The sequence below is a fragment of the Triticum dicoccoides genome, chromosome 4B (assembly GCF_002162155.2).
Source record: "Triticum dicoccoides isolate Atlit2015 ecotype Zavitan chromosome 4B, WEW_v2.0, whole genome shotgun sequence".
Taxonomy (NCBI): Eukaryota; Viridiplantae; Streptophyta; class Magnoliopsida; order Poales; family Poaceae; genus Triticum; species Triticum dicoccoides.
The window spans coordinates 225,397,878-225,419,412 of record NC_041387.1 but is presented as its reverse complement, the minus strand read 5'-3'; positions in this window follow the sequence as shown (position 1 = coordinate 225,419,412).

The following is a 21,535-nucleotide window of genomic DNA, read 5'->3' as shown; positions in this document are numbered from 1 at the left end:
CAAAGAGGTCCTTCAACTGATGGGCAGGATAAAAATGCTGGCCAAATTAGGATTGACAATAATGGTAGTTATGTCAATATGCATAATGCGGGGGGTGCAGCCACTCCAGTATCGGGGGCATCCCATGTGGCACTTCAATGGAGAAGACGATGCCACCCGCTGCAGTCATAAAGGTCCGGACTCCGCCACCGCTCTGGCGAAAATATTGTCCGATTTGTATAAAGGAGAAGAAGAGGAGTTCATCCGTATTAAGCCACGGGATGGATTTTTCATGTACAACCCCCCTAGTTGGGTGAGTTGCTGTCTTTTAATCAACTCAATTCATTCCCGCAGTCTTTCATTGCAAATATTTACCTTGCTAGTCCATAACAGGAACTACGAAAAGCTATGTGGGAGGTCCACAACCCGCCTCCACAGCCAGAGGACTAGGACCGGGCCCTCGACCCCGGACTCGAAGAAGCTCCGGACGTATTTGTGGAGCTCGTCGACAGGATGTTTTACCAGGCAAGCTGTGACGGTGCCTTGGTATATAGTCTGGCTGTTCGAGGACCCCCTAATCCAGGACTCCCTCACCCAGGCCTTGTGGCCATCCGCCTCCCTGCCAGGAAGCATGGGGGAGCTCGACAGCTGCTCAAGGGAGCGCGGCGGCGCTTCCGATTATGGAAGATATCTGCCTGTCGACAAGGTGCGAGGGAGCCTTGGGCCATGGTAAAAACACGGTACACCAATCTTGATCTGAATCACATGGCCCAGGTCGGACCTGTAGGGTCAGGTGGGAAAGAGATTCCCATTAGTCTAGTATATGACCAGGTAGGATTAGCCGCAAAGTATTCCCAACAGGATTGTAGGCTAGACAGCCTGTTGGATGGTATAGAAGAAGAATTTAGCCTGTTTAAGTTAATGTGTACTTCAGTTGACATATTTTGTCCCTAGCCGGATTGTAAATCATTTGTCATGGCGGACCTTTTCGCTTCAACCTCCGGACCCGACAGTCCAGAGTGTTTCCGAATACCCGCTCAGTTATGTAAACCGGGGTACGCGTGGAAACCAGGCGTAGGGGTCACAAGTGCTTGAACAGACAAGTACCCAACTAGTTATGTTATATTACATGGATAGTAAGAAACATCTTCCAGGGAGAATAGTTCCGTTAAGGGTTCCTTTCCCTGGGTACGCATGCATTAATGTGCATGTCCGAACTGCAAACAGAGACGTGGTATATGAAACATCTGGGGGTTTGTATTGTAATAGGTAAGAAACATCTTTAGTTCACAGACCGAATATTCCCTTAAGAACGCTAGCTTTCGGCTTAACCCAGTCTGAGGTACATGTCCGGCATACTCGGCAGTAACAATCACAGAGGTGCTCCCCTTATGCCCTAGACGAATTAACGGGAACGTAGGGCATAAACACAGGAACCAGGCAACCTAGCTTGGCCAAAACATAAGTTATATCGATGCATATAAATGGTGAAGAAAAGGTACATATGGAAAAGTGACACATATGTAGTGGGCGTGATGCCCTGAAATTAATTATATTAAGCTTCTGTATAAGAAGCCCCCAGGTATAGTGAGCGTGCATAGCGCGTCAAGAGTGCGTAGTCAAGTCACACTTAGAGCTTTTAGGGCCATAAAAAAAGAAAGAGAGAGAGAGAGTATAAATTTAAAAAAATGCGGAGGTAAGGAGATGAACAGGGAGTTCGGCGCTAGGTGTAGGATCTTATAGTATGGCCGCGTTCCATGGGTTCGGCTCGAGTCAATTATTTGATGCATCACACATGCGGTACGCTCCTCCGGTGAGAACTTTATCAATGATGAAGGGACCCTCCCACTTGGGCTTGAGCTTGTCCTTTTTCTTCTCCGGTAGGCATAGAACTAGTTCGCCAACATTATAAGTTTTGGCCTGTACTTCTCTGCTTTGATACCTTCGAGCTTGTTGCTGATAGAATGCAGAACGGGCTTTTGCAATGTCGCGCTCCTCCTCCAGGGCATCTAAACTGTCCTGCCGATCTAACTCGACTTCTCTCTCTTCATACATGCGCACTCGAGGTGAGTCATGAATGATATCGTAGGGCAATGCTGCCTCTGCGCCATACACCATGAAGAATGGTGTGTATCCGGTAGTGCGATTCGGCGTGGTCCACAGTCCCCATAATATGGAGTCGAGCTCCTCGACCCAGTGCGTGTCTGATTCCTTCAGGGATCACACTAGTATGGGTTTGATGCCGCTCATAATAAGACCATTTGCTCGTTCGACTTGACCGTTTGTTTAGGGATGATAGACGGAGGCGTAGTCGATCTTAATGCCCATGGTGGCGCACCAAGTTTTCACCTCCTTGGTTGTGAAGTTGGAGAAGTTATCGGTGATGATGCTGTGGGGGACACCGTAATGGTGCACGACCCCTAATATAAAGTTTATCACTGGTCCGGATTTGGCCGTTTTAACTGGTTTGGCCTCTGTCCATTTGGTGAATTAATCCACCATGACCAACAGGTAGTTTTTCTTATGGGTTCCTCCTTTAAGGGGTCCGACCATATCGAGCCCCCAGACCGCAAAGGGCCAAGTTATGGGGATTGTTTGGAGTGCGGTAGGTGGCATATGACTTTGGTTGGCGAAAAGTTGGCAACCGACGCAATGTTGGACGAGGTCCTGTGCGTGTGCTCAGGGTGTCGACCAGTAGAAACCTGTACGGAAGGCCTTGCTTACAAGGGCCCGAGCTGCGGCGTGGTGGCCACCTAGTCCAGCATGAATTTCGGCCAAGAGCTGCCGCCCTTCCTCTTCGGAGATACAGCTTTGGAGTACTCCGGTAGCGCTTTTCTTATAAAGCTCTCCCTCGTGGACCTTGTAGTCTTTAGAGCACCACACAATGCAACATGCCTCATTTTGGTCTTCGGGGAGTTCTGGCCTAGTTAGGTAGGCTAAGAAGGGTTCGGTCCAGGGGGCGATGAGAACCATGATTACATGGGCCGAAGGTGTTATTTTTGTGGGCCGAAGGTCTTATTTCGGTGGCGGAGCCCCCGATTATATCAGAGTGTTCGGGCTCTGGGGTTGTGATCGGATCCGGACTAGTATTGTCGTTCTCCCCTTGCCACACCACAGATGGCGTGAACAACCTTTCCAAGAAGATATTAGGTGGGACGGGGTCACGCTTAGCGCCGATGCGGGCGAGGATATCTGCCGCTTGATTGTTTTCTTGGACCACATGATGAAATTTAAGCCCCTCGAACCGAGCTGACATTTTGAGGACGACATTATGATAAGCTGCCATTTTTGGGTCCTTGGCGTCGAAGTCTCCGTTTATTTGAGATACTGCAAGGTCCGAGTCCCCACACACTTCTAGGCATTGAATGCCCGTGGAGACTGCCATCCGAAGACCGTGCAACAGAGCCACGTATTCGGCTGCATTGTTGGAGTCTGTGTATAGTATTTGGAGTACATATTGGACTGTATCTCTAGTGGGGGATGTCAGGACCACGCCCGCTCCCAGACCAGCCAGCATCTTAGAGCCGTCAAAGTGCATGATCCAATTGGAGTACGCGTCGTATTCTTTAGGGAGTTCGGCTTCTGTCTGTTCGGCGACGAAGTCAGCCTGTACTTGCGATTTAATGGCTAGCCGTGGTTTATATATAATGTCGAACATGAGGAGCTCGATGGCCCAATTAGTAATCCGGCCCATGGCATCGCGGTTATTTATTATATCGTTGAGTGGTACTTCGGAGGCCACCATAATTGAACACTCTTGAAAGTAGTGTCGTAGTTTCTGGGATGCCATGAAGACCACGTATGCTATCTTTTGATAATGTGGGTACCGTGACTTGCATGGTGTGAGGACAGTAGATACGTAGTATACCGGCTTTTGAAGCGGGAACTTATGTCTGTCCTCCTCTCGTTCGACGATGAGCACTACGCTTACAACTTGATGAATTGCAGCTATATATAACAGCATGGGCTCGCCAATGTTCGGTGCGGCTAGGATAGGGTTGCTGGCAAAGAGGGCCTTTATTTCTTCCAGTCCGGCAATAGCCGCATCCGTCCACTCGAAGTGTTCGGTGTGTCGAAGGAGGCGATAAAGGGGTAGTGCCTTTTCTCCCAATCGGGAGATAAAGTGGCTTAAGGCAGCCACGCATCCAGTTAATTTCTGGATTTGCTTGAGGTGCATTGGGGTAGCCAACTGCGACAAACCTCGGATTTTAACCGGGTTTGCTTCAATTCCTCTATTGGAAACAATGAAGCCCAGGAACTTTCCGGCAGGAACGCCGAAAACTCATTTTTCCGGATTGAGCTTGATGTCATATGTTCGGAGATTGTCGAACGTGAGCTCAGGTCGTCTATTAAAGATACAACGTTTCTGGTCTTGATGATATCATCGTCTACGTATTCCTCAACTATTTTGCCGATTTGTTTTTCTAGGCATGTCTGAATCATGCGTTGGTAGGTTGCACCGGCGTTTTTGAGCCTGAAATGCATGGTGTTGAAACAAAAAGGGCCATATGGAGTGATGAATGCCGTTGTGGCTTGATCAGACTCTGCCATCTTGATTTGATGGTATCCGGAGTATGCGTCGAGGAAGCACAATGAGTCATTTCCTGCGGTAGCGTCGATGATTTGATCGATGTGTGGGAGAGGGAAGGGATCCTTGGGGCAAGCCTTGTTGAGGTCCTTGAAATCGACAAATAGGCGCCCGGATTTGTCCTTCTTTGGTACCATCACCAGGTTTGCTAGCCAGTCTGGGTGTTTTATTTCTCTAATGAATCCAGCTTCGAGTAACTTGGCTAGCTCCTCTCCCATGGCTTGTCGTTTAGGTTCTGAGAAGCGCCGTAGAGTCTGCTTGACCGGCTTGTATCCCTTCAATATGTCAATGAGGAGATGTCCCAATTCTCGTGTAAGAACGCCCACAGTGCAGCGTCTATTGTGGGGTTCAGTTGTGCCCCAATGGATGCTGGTTTTGTAGAGTCCGTTGGGTGGACCTTGAATTTGACTATTCCGTTCCGTAGTTTGAAAGAGGTGGACTTGGATCGTTTGTCGAGTATCACGTCATCCCTGTCTACTATAGAGCACAACGCAGTTAGTTCTTCGGCCGCGAGGGCTTCGGATAATGCTTCAAGGGCCAGGGCGGCGGTTCTATTTTCGGCGTGGAGTTCTACATCCGGATCACTGTCTAGAGTGATGATTCCATTGGGCCAGGGTATCTTGAGCTTCACGTACCCGTACTGGGTTGTAGCTTGGAAGCTCGCGAATGCGACCCGCCCTAAAAGGGCGTGGTATCCGTTACTGAATGGGGCCACTTGGAATGATATTTCTTCGGACCTGTAATTCTCCGGCATGCTGAATACCACATCGAGTGTGATTTTTCCCGCACATCATGCCTCCCGACTAGGGAATTCCTCCGAAGGTCGTGCTGCTTTGCTCCATGCGGCTCTTCTCTATTTCCATTTTGTTGAGAGTTTCCTCGTAGATGAGGTTTAATCCACTGCCATCGTCCATGAGCACTTTAGTAAGCCGGAAGCTGTCCACAATTGGACTAAGGACCAGAGCGGCTGGTGCTCGGACTGTTCGAAATTGAGGTTCATCACTGGCATTGAAGGTTATGGCCATGTCATTCCATGGATTTATTGCTGCAACGTGGCAGACTTCGGCGAGGCCATGGAGTGCTCTCTTGCGCCTGTTATTTGAGGCAAAAATCTCAAAGACTGTTAACAATGTATTGTTGTTTTCTGCGGGATGATGCTCTGCAGCATTGTCAATGAGGAGATCCTCCCCGCTCTTTGCCACCTGCCGAAGTATCCAACATGTTCTATGGCTGTGTGTTGGTATGGTATTCGGTGTGGTGTGAATTTTGCATGGCCCGTTGAGCCATCCCTCCAATACGGTTCCACGCCCTGTAGTGGGCTTTGGTTTCTTTGTAATTGGATCGGGTGACTTGCAAGAGTGCACCCTTTTAGTTTGGACGATGGGTTTAGTGAGAGCCGGAGGATCCCAGAATTTTGTCTGGGTTTTCCAGGCGCTTTCCATCGCATAGTACTTTTGTACTATGGCCGCCAAGTCCGTGAAGTGTGATATGTCACGGCGACTTACGGCGTTGAGGATTCCCTTGTCCGTGCAATTTTTGCAAAAGAATGATTTTGCGTCTTCCTTGCGACAATCCTTGACCTTGCTCATTGCAATGAGGAATCTGACCCAAAAGTGATGGACTGTCTCAAAACTCAAACTACCCATGTAAAATATTGGCTCGCAGTGAAGTTACTATTTTAAAAAAAGGCCGTCGTGCGTTCGCCCGGGATCGAACCCACAAAACGAGGTATACACTCCCGCGACCAATAGTAGTACTCGTTGGAGTACAACGCAACCTAGAATCGCCTTTTGTCGCTAGTAGTACGTACATTGTTCCTTACAAGAAACCCCTAATAATGCAAGAAACCACTAAAATGCCAAGAAACTACTACCACTTGCATATGTGGCAGACTTAAGATAAGACTACCTTAGGGCATGTATAGTGGTTCTATCTTAGCAATGCCATGTAGGATAAATGATGAGGTGGATGAGAGAGAAATCATCAGAGAAGGCTTGTCTTCTCTTAATTAAGAGAAGGCAAGAGATGATCTCTTAGCACAATATGTCCCACCATATTTTTAGGAATAACTAGTTATTGATGATAAGGCTAAGAAATGACCCATTGTAGACATGTTTTTTTGTCATCTCTAAATTACATGCAAGATTTAAGATAAGACTACCTTATCGACCATTGTACATGCCCTTATCAACCATTGTACATGCTCTTACCAACCAGCCCTACCAAGAAACGACTACTCTACAAAGTGCCGTTATAGGAACGTTTCAACCCATGGCCCTGTTTGGATACATTTGTTGTCAATCTAACCCTACAACCCAAACACCACTTTGGTTAGAGTTAGTTCAGGGTTAGAATATAACTCTGACCTCTGAGAGGGCCCATGTTGTCCATTAAGTCAATGACTTCTATTCAACCGAGTGTTATGACTTGTGGGACCTACATGTCAGTCTGCACAAAAATCACTGAGTGACCTCCTACCTCCGGCCCGTCCACCTAGTCATCCTCGGCCACAGGAAGCAGCTACCGCCGCCGGCAGAAGGCGAGGCCAAAACCACCGGCGGTGCAAAACCCATGTTGCGGCAGCCTGGATGCCAGCTCTGTCCGGCGCTCGCGGTCGCTAGCTAGCCAAGATAGGTCCGTCCAGCTGCTTGTCTGCAAGGTTTGCTAGCTAGATTGGCATGGCAGCACGACAGCTTGCTCGCACGCGTCGCGCTAAGCCCAGCCATCTGGCTCGAGCGAAGGCCAGCGCGGTGGCTTGCTCTCTCGTGAGTCACGCTCGGGCCATCCTGCCAACCTGTGGGGAGGCCAGCGCGGCGTCCGGCCCGTCCGACGGAGCGGCGGCCAACTCGCTCATCACCGGCGCCACAAACAAACACACATCAATATTGTTATAAGTAATGTTCAGGAAAAATAATGATTTGAGCGGGAATAACAGGATAGAAGGTCAGATGTGGGTCCCTCGTGTCAACGGTCAAACAAAATGTGTTGGTTTAAGCTACCTCGTCAACACGGACGCGTGGGCCAACCATGTCATAAATGGGTTTAAGCGAACCTAGGCGGTAGGAGTACTATGTAGTCGTTTTTGGCATGGATTAAGAAATTTTGGGTATGTTTTTGCAGTTTTTTGTTCAATAGATTCTTCCTAGGGCTGGTTGAAAGTGGTAGTTTTTTGTTAAATACTCGACATATTGTAAGTAGGAGTGAAAGTTAAGCTCTGGAAGCCAATAAGCAAGGCTAGTTACATAGTGCATATGTGTACATGATTGAAAGTAAATATCAACCATGAGTGACTAATATATGGATCGAAAACTCAAAACTATGGAATACTAGGGGGAAAATGCATGGTTGGAAGTACTAGCAATGTTCATGTGCGTTGCAACGAATGATAATTAGAATAATACTGATTCACAAACTTGATACAAAACACTCTAATTTTGATATACATATATCACTAGAGATATATTATGTTTCAATTAGAATATATTCCTTGGGTTGTTTTGGTTAGGTCAGGGAGGGATGTGGTTTGTTTTAAGATACTAATTATGGGTTTTCTGCAAATTGGTAGACAAGTGGGATGTTGGTGAGAAAAGGCAACAACTTACCTCACAGTCATTAGATGTAGATCTAATGGTCAGGAACGACAAATGGCAGACACAACATCATCACCAACTTAGTCTTCTATAGGAGTACTAGCAAGATCCATGCATTGCACGAAACCTCAAGATGCATTTTCTTTATAAAACACTTGTTGTGATTGACCCATGTGGGAGTAATCCCATGTGTACAAACTAATGATATCTCGAGAAATATGAGATAAGGTGAAGAGGAGTGGGGTGATGGTGGTGATTGGTGGTCGAACTGAGCGGAGGCATGGGGATTGACGACAACGGCAGTGGCCACCAGGCCAGTTTGTTCCAGAGGCTTCCGTTCTTAATTTCTCAACAATGAGGTTGTTGGAGATTAGGATGAACGAGGGAATGCCTTGTCTGCAAATGTCGAGAGGGGTGCAGGTATCTTTTAGTTTAATTTCCATCTGTCAGATCTAGATTGGACAGTCTATATGGCAAGATGGCACACATACCATCATCACCAACTCGGTTTTTTATAAGAGAAGAAATATAAGTATGGAGATACAAACGTATTATCGATACTTGCTTCCATAAACTAGCATCTACATTCTATTCAACGCCTCGGCATGTGGGGCCTTAGCACAATGGCTTCTCGATTGTGTAAAACAAAGGTTTTCCCATCGCTGATAAGGAGGGGGTGATGGCGGCGCGCTTTTTGGCTTGCTCTAGTCTTAGTAGTCAAACTAGGTGGTCTAAGCACGTGTAGATTTATTCTTTTTCAAGTCTTGTGTTCACCGTACTACCACGACTATTGATGAATAGATGGTAAGTTATTCACGGGGAAACCCTTGTTGAGCGTGTTTGCGAGAGAGAGAGAGAGAGAGAGAGAGAGAGAGAGAGTGCGTGTGTGATATGTTAGAGACTGAGGCAATGATAACAGATTATTTGTGTCTATGTGTGTGGAGGATAGAGAGAGACATGTACATGGGGCTTTGTGTTGTGTAACATGGAGACACATATACATAATTAGAGAGTGAGTGTGTGAGATACACATGCGGACATGGGGAGAGATGATGATCTAGATAAATGGGTGTTTGTGTGTGTTTGTGTGTGTTTGTGCACGCGTTTGTGTGTGAGAGGGAGTGTGTGTATGTGGAGTAGAGAGACCACTAATGATGTAAACCTAGTATAAGGGAAGGGGGAATGATGTGACATGTGTGGTAGCGGGATAGCATGGGTGCGGGCGGGGGGTAGCAGACTATTTGGAAGAGACATCGAGTGTGTGTGTGGGAGAGGGGTGTGTGTGAGAGAGAGAGCTAGCGACGGAGAGAGAGAGAGAGGAAGAGAGGGGACGAGAGGGGTCGTTTGTGTCCATAAATTGCGTATAGATAGGGAGATAATGTTGATGTTGTTTGAAATTGGCCTATGTACGGAGACACAAGGGAAGCGAGTCATCGTGTGTGTGATAGGGACTTCATGAGAGATCTACAATAGATGGTGTAGAGAACAATGTGCGAAATCAAGAACGATGATACATTAGGGAGCTATGGAAAGAGTCATGATATATATGTATACAAGGAAGGAGCTGGGGCGGGTCCGCATGTGGGATAGATAGAAAGAGGAGAGTGGTGCACAAGGAGACAAAGTGTGCTTGTTTGTAGTGGGGGTGGTGTGTGAGGTGAGTGCGCGAGAACCACATAACTAGGAAGATAGATGTTTGGGGGCGATTTTTTGTGTGTATGAGAAATATACACTCTACATAGTGCATCTTCTTGGGAAAGAGAGATGTCGGGAGACCTAGAGAGTGGGGGAAGAGATGTGTGCATGCCCGAGAGACAAAGTGATAGAGACCTATATTGGGGTCCGGATTTTACAAGAGTGAGGGGTGTTAATGTGCTCGTGTGTTGGTGTTTGGGGGAGAGAACGACTTCTCTATGTGTGTGTGGGGGGGCGACGAGGGGGGGGGTGGCTTCAGATAAAGAGTGAGGTGTCTATATTTGAGGGACTTTAGCGTAACTGAGATATTGTGCACTCATGGTTGATCAATTTGTTTCACAGTCTGTATTATGAGATAACGATACTTTGGTACATGTGTGATATACCTTGATGTACCAGAATTACAAACCTAAGATTGGAATTTTGGAATTCGACACCATCATTAGCTTTTGTAATTCATTTAAACGGAGGTACATTTTTTAAGCCGGGATTTCATGATTTCAAATTCATATATCAAACCTAGAGATATACACATACGGGCATGTTCAAAATTTATAATCATCCACTTTATTCATACACATACACATTTTTTGCTTTTGCCATCATATTTATAGGATAAATACATTTGGAATTTCATTTGAATTGGACCGTATGATGGTATTTGCTTGTAGTAGCTCAATGATCCATATTTGAATTGAATGGACACTCTAAGTTTCGAGTTGGAGACATTGATTTTCAAAACTTGCACATTTTTTTGCGTGCAAAACAAACAAATTGTAGGCCATGATATCATAGTCAGCCGTACAAGAGCAGAATATAATTTCAGGCGCCAAAAGCTTTCAAACTTCCTGCACACATCGAAATATCTCCCGCACGAAAGTTTAGTCCTGCGATATTCCTGTTTTACCCCGACAACATGAACGAAAAAGGGCTGCTTTGGTAACTCCATTGTTTTGCCCTCTTTGCCCCCAACATTCTTCCCCAGAGCCCCTCCCCTTCCCCTCTCCGACCCCCCAACCACGGCAAGCCGCTGAATCTAGTCCTCCGCCGCAGTGGTGGACCTCACACCCCGTCGGATCTATCTTCCGCACCTTGGAACCCCCAACTACCAACTCACCACTTCACCGGAGCCGCTTCAGCGACTGGCTTGTCCACCGCTCCAGATCTCCCTGACCGCCATGATGGTCCACCACACCGGATCTGCTTAACCGGCGCCCTCATCCACAACAGTGTAGGCCCTTCATTGACTCCCTCGTCCGCCCCTTGGCCCTTCATACAAACCCTCGTCCGCCGCAACAGATCTGCCTCACCGAAAGCACTGTACAACGCGCCCGCCGAAGCCTTCGTTCGCTGCACCGGACCCGCTCCATGGACTCAATATCCAACTCCATCGGCCCTGCTTTACCGACGCCGCAGCCTCATCAGGTTATTTCGATTTGTACTCCTTCGGTTTTTCTCTTTATCGTGCAACTGCTCACTTACCACAGATGAGCTTTCTTGTATGTCGATAGGAGCAGCAACCGTAGCACCGGAGCCGCTTCAGTGATGGCGACAGCTGGCACAAACTCAACCGCAAAACGAGCACCATCGACGATCCTTAGCTATCAAGTATGACAATGATACCCATATGCCGCCGAGAATCAGGTACTATTATCCAACGGCCAGCACACGTTCACTTTCCTAGCATAAGCACCGCACCTTTGAATTTGTTCAAGGCATCATTCATTTTTTCATGACACGCGTTATTCTGCTTGCACCTGTAGGGCCATACTTCTGGCAGTGAACATGTTACATGTGCTAAATTACATAGCAGTGCACATATAGTTAATATGCTTTTGTTTTGTCCTAAGTATTACTGTACTTCCTAGATATCACTGCCAACTATTTTACTTCTTGAATGCTATATTTATGATAATGGTGTTATTCTGATGGCACCTGTTGGTTCCATCATACTGCTTAATGTTCTCTATGCTTAATTACACATGAGCAAAGTATCATGTGGTTCCGCTGCTTTTTGTTTGTTTTACCCTACATTTTCTGATGCTAGCTATTACATCACTGCTCCGAGCCTGTGTTCATTACTTGTTTGTGTATTCTTGATCTTCCCAAGTTGCATGACAAATTTAATGCTTCTATTAATTATGGAGCTGCCAACCCCATCAAGCAAAATATTTGTTCTTTTGGGGCTGGCACCTCGAACAAGCATAAAAATAGAGGGAAGCAGATATATTGTTGTGTGTGCACACACACTTCTTTCATTAGTTTAGATGAACCATTGATGATCAATTCGGACCAGTGCATTCGGTTAAAATTAATTTTACCTAAATATAGGGTGCAGAATAAACAACAACAACTAGATTTGCAACCACAGGATGCTGACGATATCTTCAAAGAACATTGCAACAATAGCGAGGCTTGCTACATCTTGAGCTTGTGTTGGTTTTCCTTGAAGAGGAAAGGGTGATGCAGCAATAGTAGCGTAAGTATTTCCCTCAGTTTTTGGGAACCAAGGTATCAATCCAGTATGAGGCTCCTCAAAAGTCCCACACACCTACACAAACAAACAAAGAACTCGCAACCAACGCAATAAAGGGGTTCTCAATCCCTTCAGGGCCACTTGCGAAAATGAGATCTGATAGAGATAGTATGATAAGATAAATATATTTTTGGTATTTTATAATATAGATGCAAAAAGTAAAGATGCAAATAAAAGTACAAGGAAAGCTTATATGATAAAAGATAGACCCAGGGGCCATAGGCTTCACTAGTGGCTTCTCTCAAGATAGCATAAGTATTACGGTGGGTGAACAAATTACTGTCGAGCAATTGATAGAAAAGTGAACAATTATGAGATTATCTAGGCATGATCATGTATATATGCATCACGTCCGTGACAAGTAGACCGACTCCTGCCTGCATCTACTACTATTACTCCACACATCAACCGACTCCTGCCTGCATCTAGAGTATTAAGTTCATAAATAACAGAGTAACGCATTAAGAAAGATGACATGATGTAGAGGAATAAACTCATGCAATATGATATAAACCCCATCTTTTTATCCTCGATGGCAACAATACAATACGTGCTTTGCTGCCCTTGCTGTCACTGGGAAAGCACACCCCAAGATTGGACCCAAAGCTAAGCACTTCTCCCATTGCAAGAAAGATCAATCTAGTAGGCCAAACCAAACTGATAATTCGAAGAGACTTGCAAAGATAACTCAATCATAAATAAAAGAATTCAGAGGAGATTCAAATATTTCTCATAGATAAACTTGATCATAAACCCACAATTCATCGGATCTCGACAAACACACCGCAAAAAGAGTTTACATCGAATAGATCTCCACAAGAGAGGGGGACAACATTGTATTGAGATACAAAAGGAGAGAAGAAGCCATCTAGCTAATAACTATGGACCCGAAGGTCTATGGTAAACTACTCACAACTCATCGGAGGGGATATGGTGTTGATGTAGCAGCCCTCTGTGGTCGATTCCCCCTCCGACGGAGCGCCGCCGAAGGCTCCAAGATGGGATCTCGCGGATACAGAAGGTTACGGTGGTGGAAATTGTGTTTAGTTGGCTCCTTGAATGTTTTCGGGGTACGTAGGCATATATAGGAGGAAGAAGTACGTCGGTAGCCGCCCGAGGGGCCCACAAGACAGGGGGTGTGCCTAGAGGGGGTGGGCGTGCCCTCCTATCTCGTGGCCGCCTCGGCTGCTTCTTGACTTGCACTCCAAGTCCTCTGGATCACGTTCGTTCCAAAAATCACGCTCACGAATGTTTCATTCCGTTTGGACTCCGTTTGATATTCCTTTTCTTCGAAATACTGAAATATGCAAAAAAAACAACAATATGGGATGGGCCTCCGGTTAGTAGGTTAGTCCCAAAAATGATATAAATGTGTAAAATAAAGCCCATAAACATCCAAAAGGGGTAATATAATAGCATGGAACAATCAAAAATTATAGATACGTTGGAGATGTATCAAGCATCCCCAAGCTTAATTCCTGCTCATCCTCGAGTAGGTAAATGATAAAAATAGAATTTTTGATGTGGAATGCTACCTAGCATAATTCTCAATGTAATTTTCTTTATTGTGGCATGAATGTTCAGATCCATATCACTCAAGCTAAAAGCTTATAAAACATAAAAATAATAATGCTTCAAAGCATACTAACAAATAATCATGTCCTATCAAAATAGCATAGCCAAAGAAAGCTTATCCCTACAAAATCATATAGTTAGGCCATGCTTCATTTTCATTACACAAAATACTCCCATCATGAACATCCCCGATGACGAGCCGAGCAATTGGTTCATACTTTTTAATGCGCTTCAGCTTTTTCAACTCTTATGCAATACATGAGCGCAAGCCATGGACATAGCACTATGGTGGTATAAGATGGTGGTTGTGAGGACAAAAAGAGGGAGAAGATAGTCTCACATCAACTAGGAGTATCAATGGGCTATGGAGATGCCCATCAATAGATATCAATGTGAGTGAGTAGGGATTGCCATGCAACAGATGCACTAGAGCTATAAATATATGAAAGCTCAACAAAAGAAACTAAGTGGGATCGCATCCAACTTGTTTGCTCATGAAGACCTAGGGCATTTTGAGCAAGCCCATCATTGGAATATACAAGCAAAGTTCTATAACGAAAAATTCCCTCTTAGTATATGAAAGTGAAAATATAGGAGACTCTCTATCATGAAGATCATGGTGCTACTTTGAAGCACAAGTGTGGAAAAAGAGATAGTAGCATTGTCCCTTCTCTCTTTTTCTCTCATTTTATTTTTTTCTCTTTTTTTCTTTCTCTTTTTCTTCTTTTCTTCTTTTTTTCTTTGGCCTTTCTTTTTTTCTTCTTCTTTGGCATTTCTCTTTTTTTTGTAAAGTCCGAAGTCTCGTCCCGACTTGTGGGGGAATCATAGTCTTCGTCATCCTTTCCTCACTGAGACAATGCTCTAATAATGAAGATCATCACACTTTTATTGATTTACAACTCAAGAATTACAACTCAAAGATAGAACAAGAAATGAATCTATATGAATGCCTCCGGCGGTGTACCGGGATATGCAATGGATCAAGAGCAACATGTATGAAAATATGAAGGTGTCCTTGCCACAAATACGATGTCAACTACATGATCATGCAAAGAGCAATATGACAATGATGGAACATGTCATAATAAACGGAACGGTTGGAAAGTTGCATGGCAATATATCTCGGAATGGCTATGGAAATGCCATAATAGGTAGGTATGGTGACTGTTTTGAGGAAGGTAAATAATGGGTGCATGATACCAGCGAAAGTTGCGCGGTATAATAGAGGCTAGCAAAGTGGAAGGGTGAGTGTGCGTATATCCATGGACTCACGTTAGTCATAAAGAACTCATATACTTATTGCAAAAGTCTACTTAGCCCTCAAAGCAAAGTACTACTACGCATGCCCCTAGAGGGATAGATTGGTAGGAAAAGACCATCGCTCGTCCCCAACTGCCACTCATAAGGAAGACAATCAAAAGAGCACCTCATGCAACAAATTTGTCACACAACTTTTACCATATGTGCATGCTACAGGACTTGCCAACTTCAACAAGAGTATTTCTCAATTTCATAATTACCCACCAGCATGACCCAAACATTACTACATTTATATCTCAAAACAATTATCAAGCATCAAATTGATCATAGCATCCAATTCACTTTCTATGATAGTTTTTATTATACACAACTTGGATGTCCATCATTCTAGGACCATTTTGTAACCATAGCAAATACCATGCTGTTCTAAAAGACTCTCAAAGTAATATAAGTGAAGCATTAGAGACTACCAATTTCTTCAAAATTAAGCCACCGCCGTGCTCTAAAAGATATAAGTGAAGTACTAGAGCAAAAACTATCAAGCTCAAAAGATATAAGTGAAGCACATAGAGTATTCTAGCAAATTCTACTAAAGTAGGCTTCTCCCAAGAGGTGTGTACAGCAAGGATGATTGTGGGTTTGACTAGTGGGTTCACTCAAGATAGCATAAGTATTACGGTGGGTGAACAAATTACTGTCGAGCAATTGATAGAAAAGCGAATAATTATGAGATTATCTAGGCATGATCATGTATAGAGGCATCACGTCCGTGACAAGTAGACCGACTCCTGCCTGCATCTACTACTTTTACTCCACACATCGACCGACTCCTGCCTGCATCTAGAGTATTAAGTTCATAAAGAACAGAGTAACGCATTAAGAAAGATGACATGATGTAGATGGATAAACTCAAGCAATATGATATAAAGCCCATCGTTTTATCCTCGATGGCAACAATACAATACGTGTCTTGCTGCCCCTGCTGTCACTGGGAAAGGACACCGCAAGATTGAACCCAAAGCTAACACTTCTCCCATTGCAAGAAAGATCAATCTAGTAGGCCAAACCAAACTGATAATTCAAAGAGACCTGCAAAGATAACTCGATCATACATAAAAGAATTCAGAGGAGATTCAAATATTTCTCATAGATAAACTTGATCATAAACCCACAGTTCATCGGATCTCGACAAACACACCGCAAAAAGAGTTTACATCGAATAGATGTCCACAAGAGAAGGCAAGAACATTGTATTGAGATCCAAAAAGAGAGATGAAGCCATCTAGCTAATAACTATGGACCCGAAGGTCTGTGGTAAACTACTCACAACTCATCAGAGGGGCTATGGTGTTGATGTAGAAGCCCTCCATGGTTGATTCCCCCTCCGGCGGAGCACCGACAAAGCCTCTAAGATGGGATCTCGCGGATACAGAAGGTTACGATCGTGGAAATTGTGTTCCTTTGGCTCCTTGGATGTTTTCGGGGTATGTAGGCATATATAGGAGGAAGAAGTATGTCGGTGGCCGCGCGAGGGGCCCAGAAGACAGGGGCGCGCCCTGAGGGGGTGGGCGCGCCCTCCTATCTCATGGCTGCCTTGGCTGCTTCTTGACTTGCACTCCAAGTCCTCTGGATCATGTTCGTTCAAAAAATCGCGCTCCCGAAGGTTTAATTCCGTTTGGACTCCATTTGATATTCCTTTTCTTCGAAATACTGAAATAGGCAAAAAACAGCAATATGGGATGGGCCTCTGGTTAGTAGGTTAGTCCCAAAAATGATATAAATGTGTAAAATAAAGCCCATAAACATCCAAAAGGGGTAATATAATAGCATGGAACAATAAAAAATTATAGATACGTTGGAGACGTATCAAGGCTTCACAGCAACATGTGGTAAGCCAGTGGGTTTTAGTATATGTGAAATGTAATGCGAGTGGGCTGCTTTCTTGGCTTGTGCCCTCAACCTGTAATCCTACAGAATTACAAATAGTTCAGTTGTCTGCTCTGTTGTATTGCTTGATTCGAATGCTTGTTTGTTGTTACACTATACCTGAGTTGTCCAATATGTCAGCAGTGCCTGCTGTACTATCGTAATGAAATGCATGCCTAGTTCATTTGAGTCCTTAACTTTTCCTCTCAACTTCATCACAAGACTATCTTCGTAGTTTATATGAGGCCACACTGTTAAGTGCTTTCTTAGATTATTTCAAATGCTTAGATGCCTTGGAAACTTAAATATAGTGGTGGTACACTCCCTTTCAACTAGGGATGTCAACTGGGTCCCGTTTAGTCCCGATTAAAGTCCACTAGTGGTATATAGTTCAAAAGAGTTTTGGTTTTTTGAGGAAAATGAACTAGGGAGCTAGCAAAAACTAACTAGATGGGACTGGTAGATGTCGTTTATTTGCCACTTACATCCCTAGTTTCATCTTACCATTTTAATTTATTTTTGGCTGATGCTTCTTCGAACTATTTTAATATAGCTTGCCACGCTCGGCAATAATTCATATATCATTTACATGTAAGCTTACTGCCTGGATCATATGATAATTATCTCTTACTTCTGTCCAGCGGAAACCTTTCAGGATGCCGTTCACACTAGGACACAATGTACAACCCCATAATCTATTTGTGGAAGTAGTGCGCCATCCATATTACGAGATGGTAGCAGTTCAGAGGCAACACCGCCGGAGAGCAGTTTGAGCACAAATATTATAGTGCTTGAGGATCTACTAGAGGTAGAATGAGATGGTGTGGCTGCCATGAATGAGGTAACCTTTATCTTGTGGCTGGAAATTATGGAATTAGCGGCGCGCTTTATGCAAGCAACCCAAGAATTGGAGGAAGTAAGAATGTTGCATTTGAAGACGGAGGAGGTCCTGCTGTTTCTACTATCTGAAGCCCGGGGTAATCCCGGTTCTTCTTTAGATACCAGTTGAAATTGTCATTAGATTATTGTACTTGCATGTTGTGTCATGTCTCTGAATGTATTATGTTGCAAGACCCCCTATGTTGTCCATGTGTTGTAATGATCCGAATATTTTAGGCGAGGTAATCCTCAGTACTTGTATGATTGACATAAGGTGAACTGTTTTTCGTGTGAGCATATTGTATTGGATGAAATAACTGTTTGACTCAGAGTGTATCCAACCTACTGAATTCGAAGATCACGGCATTTCTAAATCATAATCCTATATAAAGGTGGAATAAATCTTTGTCGTGGTTTTGAAGAAATAAATAACAAAACATAGAATTATCTGTGGATATTCATAATCGAATACAAATTGGATTTGAATTTAGTTTGCCAGGGCCTAGGGCAAACGTGAATGCTAATTCTCCCAAGTTTTGAATGAAGCGGCTAAACACCCACTATAATTTGTGGCCTACCCGAAGCAAGTGTTTGCGAGATGGAAATTACTGTCTACCCCTGACACTTTACATCCTTATCGACCGGATTTACACTGCTGTCGATAGGGGTAGACTAGTAACTTCAATCATACGTGACACGACGGCCTCTGAGCCTATTCAGACACGGTGGGTGCCAAACGTGGGCGGCAAAAAACATTTGATTCAAGCTTGTCCGAAAGACATGTGTCTCTTCCTCCATTTCCCCATTCATACACGGTGGGCGACAAAACAAACTCTCGTCGTCCGAAATCGATGTAGGCTAATATTTTAAATAGGGGCAGATGTGTAACTTCCCTCAGACGTGACACAACGCCCTACCTATTAGCCCTGTTCATACACCATGGGAGCCAACCGTGGGCGGCAAAACACCCTCTCCTCGCCCGAAATAGTTACCAGCAAATATTTGGGAGATGCGAGATTACCGTCCTATCCCCAACCGACGCGATGTCCGAAATTTTAAACGGGGGATAAGTTCGTAACTTACCCACATTTTAGAGAAGCGCGTCCCAAAGTTTGAGACCCCCCTCCCCTCCATTTCCCCATTCATACAACGTCGGCGGTACGACAACCTCCGCACTGCGGCCAGCCTCCTCTGTCCGCCACCCCATCCTCCACCTTGCCGGAGCCACTACCCCTACCCCGTCGTCCATTGCAAGAGATGGACGTCTCTCATCCACGGCGCTGGACCAAGATCCTTTCATCACCTCCTCTCGCTTCATCAGCGCCGTTGTCCAACTTGCCGTTGCCGCTCCTAAGACCGCCTCGTCGACGGCAACAGGATTTATCCCCCGACCCGACCGTCTGCCATCTAAAGTCTTCTTCCTCGCCGCCAACAGCCATCGCACCCGCAACACCCTCAACGTATCAGCAGAGGCCTATACAGCGTCACAAGAGAGGTGGTACTCTTCCATATGTGCTTATGTTATTCATCTCACCCGGAAAATAGATCGTAATTTGTTTACTGTACTTTTCTTGTCCGTACCAAATTGTAGTGGCTAGTTGAAAGCAAACATTGGTAGCGAAGTAGCTTTGTCCGGTTTGCACCTTCAGATCCGCCATGGCACGGGCACTATACTCGTAAAGCTTATGGTTTCTCCCCTTTATATTCACTACCATCATCGTAGGTACTTCGTGTCTTGCTAGCACTGCTCCTCAAGACCTCAACCCAAAGCTTACGTGTCGAAATACGAACCTGATATGATGCTCATATCACTAAAAGAGAGAACGTTTAATTGGTCACCTAATGTTCCTATATTCGTTTCGAAAAGCATGTGCGCCACCCACTAGCCCAGCTAGTTCCACTTTCCTGATTTTTCTCTTGATGCTTAGGGTTTTCCCCTTTTATCCACTCTACTATGATCTGCGTAGGTGCTTTCTGTCGTACTAGCATTACTCCACCCTTCAAGCTAAACAACACAACACTCATAATTTGAAATCTTAGTTGTTCAAATATGATTGTGATATGATACTAATATTAGTTAACAGGCACATTTAATTGGTTAGCTAAAGGCCACACTTCAGTTTCCAAATGCATGTCGCGACATATAGAGAGACAACATAATTGCATTTCTTTGTCACTTGTTGATTGTACTTTCCTGTCCATACCAAATCTTAGTTGTTATCTAAAAGTAAACATCGGTTGCTAACTACCCTTTGCGTGGTTTGCAGCTTCAGATTTGCCATCCCACTGCCACGGTCAACACTATACTCATCATGCTTATGGTTTCCCCATTTAATTATGACCACAATCAGCCTATGTGGTTCGTGTCGTAATAGCACTCCTCCACCCATCGAGCTAAACAAACTTAGTTGTACAAATTCATATATGATATTATGCTGATATTAGTAAAACTGAGAGATGTTTAATTGGTTAGCTAAATGTTCCTACTTTAGTTTCGAAATGCATGTGAGCCACATATGGAGAGACCGGAAAGAATAGTATTTCTCTGTGCGCTCTGGTTCATCATGGGTGGCCAACCAACATCGTATTGAAAGACTTGTAATATCTTGAATCTGCTTGCTCTTTTGCTCTTCTTTAAGATGATCCTCTTCTCTTGCGACCGACTAGTCAGGTCGAGTTGTTCTCCCTTAGTATATTTTGAATCTATCAGGCCAGGTCGACTTGTTCTTATTTACTATATGTTGAAGTTGTCATCTGCAAAGTGTCATCACTTCTGGACCTGTCATACTTTGTGTAGCAGGCCACATTATATTAATGCACACACCAAATTACAGCATGCAGGGAATCTCTTAAAAGAATTGCAGAGATAGCACGAAGGGGTTTAGAAGGAGGCAGTATTGGATTAGAATCACTTATGCATTACAAAGAAAATCTCACTTGTTTTTATGTTTTCATGCATGTCAGATATTGAACATTATCAAAATGAATATGAGAATGGGCGCACGAGAGGAATATTGCAGAACAATCCACTGGCTAACAAACTTGGCATGGTGTAGGATGGCCTATCTTATTCACCCATCAAGGTGCTTGCTCTAACTTGGCAAGGTTGTATTGGTCGCACACATTTTTCATCTGACCTCTTGCATTACTTATACTTTGTTACACCATCTGCTTAGTTTAAGCATCATATATGAGTATATGCCATACCTATCCATTTTCTGTACCTATTCCATGTGTCGTCACACTATGTTTTTCCAGTCAAATGTTGTTCTTTCGCAATAGATGTCCAAAAGGAAGAGGGTGATTGCAGATCCTGAAGGAGTGATACCTGTTAAATCAGATAGATCAGCAGCCACAGAAAACACAGGCCCAAGTGTACCACACTTTACCCCTACTCCATTGGCCAAACCCCTATTAGAACTGCTGAGAGCCTAGCGTCAGGTACTTCTATGATATCAATTCAAAATTTGAACTCCTAAATTTCTGCATGTGCCTTACCTTCTCCCT